Here is a 3623-nt window from a genome sequence, read left to right on the forward strand (position 1 = left end):
AAGACTTTCGCTGAAGCGTCACCAGCTGTGCACGCCATCACTGTTACATCACAAAGCGCGGCTCCTGTCGCCTAGCAACCTTGACGACACGTGACTGTTTTTCACAGAAACTTGAGATCTTAAGGCCGTCGGTTTTGAACTGAGCTGAAACTCAACACTTGCATTTAAAAGTGTCATCCACAGGCGTTTGCCTTTATCACCGGGGCGCAATGAATCTTGGGAAAAGGAGGACGCATTAGAAGGAGCCTTCACAGTAGGACAGTCTAGTCGCTCCGCTGTGACGCAATCGACCTTCAAATGCAAACGCATTCAGGAATGAATTGGGACACAGCTGAAGTGTCTGCTCCATATTTAGGTTTGCTGTCGCTATAGGCAACCAAAGCTGCCGGTCACCTGCTTATTGCATCAGCTGCAATTGCGGTAATTTTACAGCTACATGAGAAAACACCTGTTTGCCAGAGGATTATCAGAAGGGTGCGGAGCAGCTGTGACGTGTCTCTTGTCTGGGACGTTGTAAAGCTCCAGCTGATTCTTCACGTTTATGGAACAATAAAAGATAAATAAAAAGTTAACTGAGGTTTTTGCTCAAGGTTAATCCAAAACCACGAGGAGCTGCCACCGTTCTGGCTGTGTGTGTGTGTGTGTGTGTGTGTGTGTCTGTATGTGTGTGTCTTGAGTCAGATCATTTGGATGAAGTAAAACCTGATTGTAGCTGTGTTGTTCACTGTTTCCCTCTGTCATATTGGATGGTTTTTGATCATGATGATTAATTGTTTTTCCCCACAGGAACTGTAATGAACATGTTTCTGTCGTCAGCGAGGAGCTGGTGTTTGACCTCGAGGCTTCCAGCTGGAAACAGATCTGTCGTTGGCAGAGAATCACGGAGCACCTTGGCTGACTGACTGTTTGGTTCAAGCTACATGTTACACTGCATGTGTCTCCTGGTGGTTCGCTCGGTATGAGTGTGTGTGTGTGTGTGTGTGTGTGTGTGTGTGTGTGTGAATCGGTGAGTGAGAAGCACTAAAGATAAAATCACAATATAAATCCAGTCCAGCTCACTCCTGTGTGCTCTCCATTCCTATTTTTCATCCATATAAGTTAAAATCCTGGTTTCATTGTTGCAATCAAAACCAAAATGAGTTTCACATCTGATGTGATGTTTAATATCAGTTGTTCTTTTGAAGAATTCTCCAGGTGAACAGAATTGTTTCTGTCCCCTTTGGACGGAGCCGTGACTCAGAACTAATAGACCCGTTTAACCCCCCCCCCCCCCCCCCCCCCCCCCGACAGTCTTGGCTCAAACCCTGGGACTCGTTTGACATATTATTCAATATTATTTAATATTTCCCAAATATTAGGGGGTTTTTTTCTTTTCTTTTTTTGGACGTACCTTCGTCAAAGTGGAAAACAAAAGCTACGACTGAACAAGTAAAAACAAAGAAATGTTTTGTGGAAAAAAACTTGCTGCCTTCAAACAAGAAGCGTAAAGTCAAAGCAGAGCAGATCGTCTGTGGATGGAATCATCAACCTGCAGTTCATCAGTGAAGATTTCAAAACCTCCGATGATGTTAACCTTGAAAACAAAACTATTTCAGGGCTTTCGGGATGACTCATAACTCTGTTACTAATCCTCAATAATGTCTTTTGCTCTCAGTGCAAGAAGCACTTCATAAATGTGTGTTTTTTGGGGTTTTTTTTCATATGGTAGCTGAAGAGTTTCATTTTCAAATTAAATCCATCTTCAGTTGTTCGGTCAAAACACCTAATAAAACGTCATTACATCAGCCGCGGATTTCTAAACACTTTTTGGGGCATGAATCATCACTGGAGAAAAGCCGCTTCGTGCCATTAAAATCTCATTTTCACTGAGACTGAAACTGCACAGCTGTGATTTCAGCCTTTAGCCGAACGCTAACGTCAGCACGCTAACATGCTCACAGCGACACTGTTGATGTTTATGAACTTAAGTTTGTGAACAAGCTAATTATTTTTCCTAATTAGTACAAGGCACAGCACAAGTGCAGCTGAGGCTGATGGGAAAGTTTAGTTAAAAACTTTTAGAGAAAATTTAGAGAATCATAAATTATTACGAATCAGTCTGAGGGGACATGAATGATAAATCAGTCTGGATCAAAAATGTAATCTATGACATTTAGGTCCTTATATCCAGAAGGACGTTGCCATATATGTCGCCTATAAGGGGATTTATTATTATCACATCCTCTGGATCAATGAAGATATACGTTTAGAACATATACGAAATACGCACAGTAAAATTTGTATATTAAAAATCTCTGTATTTTAAACATGTCTATCTTCTCATTCTGGGAAAGTGGTCTCAGACTTTTATACATATATGATAATATCAACATTCACTGACAGGCTTATATACTGTATATTTACATATGTCTGCAATATGAGCATACATACATAAACATACATATTTGTATGGGCTACATATGTTTTTATTTTATATGCACATATATGGAAGTTTAATATACAGCATGTACATATTTTACATTTGCAGACAGTCCCTTGAACCACACTGCGAAAACTCCTCAAAAGTAATAACCATTATTTCATTTCCTCCCACACTTTTCTTGAATAAAATGCTCTGCTTTCACTTTTTTCTCAATTTCATCACAACATAAAATAAACAAAGACTAAATATAGTTAGTTAGTAAAATATAGTCTAAACGTGAAAATATGACTCCTTCTGTAGAAGCCATGTTTACAGCTCCAATTCATATACATGCACATGTATGCTACCTATACACACACACATACACACACACACTTTCTTCCCTTTCTGTCTTGCTCTCTGTTATACACACACACACACACACACACACACACACACACACGAGCTCGGGCACAGTTGGTTTGTTCAGTGTTTCCTGGCTGAGGGCAGGTCATGCCTAGGTGGGGAAACTGTGACATGTCAAAGACGCCCCTGATTATAGCCACTGCAGGAACACAGCCAAAGCTAACACACACACACACACACACAGTATAAGCTATGAGTTGTGTGTGTGTGTGTGTGTGCCAGTGGTATAGAGACTCCTGGGAACTAAAAGCATCTGTCGTTCGGGGCTCAGCAACAAAGAGATCAGAGGCCGCCAGTGTGGCGAATCTGGCCAACACACTTCCAACCAAGAAGGAAAACAAAATCTGTGATGACCTTAGTAGTAAACTAAACAAATGGAAAACTTCAGTTACACTTGATGAACATGTGAACGTGTGTTTTGTCATGGTCGCCCTGACAACTCAGATGCTGATGAAGGTTGCTATAGTGGATGTGTGTGCTGCAGTTTTGCAAAGTGAAAACATGGCGGGCGGCGACCGAAAGGTTAGAGAAGAAGGTTAAAATATAACATTTTGATATTTAAATACAAAATACGTACAATTCATAATAATGCAAAACAAAGCTGTTCCCACTTCTAGCTGATTGTATCTGCTGTTAATTGTTGTCAATTGTCTCTTTTACTGTACGTCTGTATATTTTGAGCTGATTGTACGATATTGTCACTTGTGTTGTCTGTTTGTTTTTTTCAACATTTACAAGATGGATTTGGTGCAAAACTCAGACGTTCATGTTCCCCAGAGGATGCATCCTCATGAAG

This window comes from Seriola aureovittata, chromosome 2 (assembly GCF_021018895.1).
Source record: "Seriola aureovittata isolate HTS-2021-v1 ecotype China chromosome 2, ASM2101889v1, whole genome shotgun sequence".
NCBI classification, from domain to species: Eukaryota; Metazoa; Chordata; class Actinopteri; order Carangiformes; family Carangidae; genus Seriola; species Seriola aureovittata.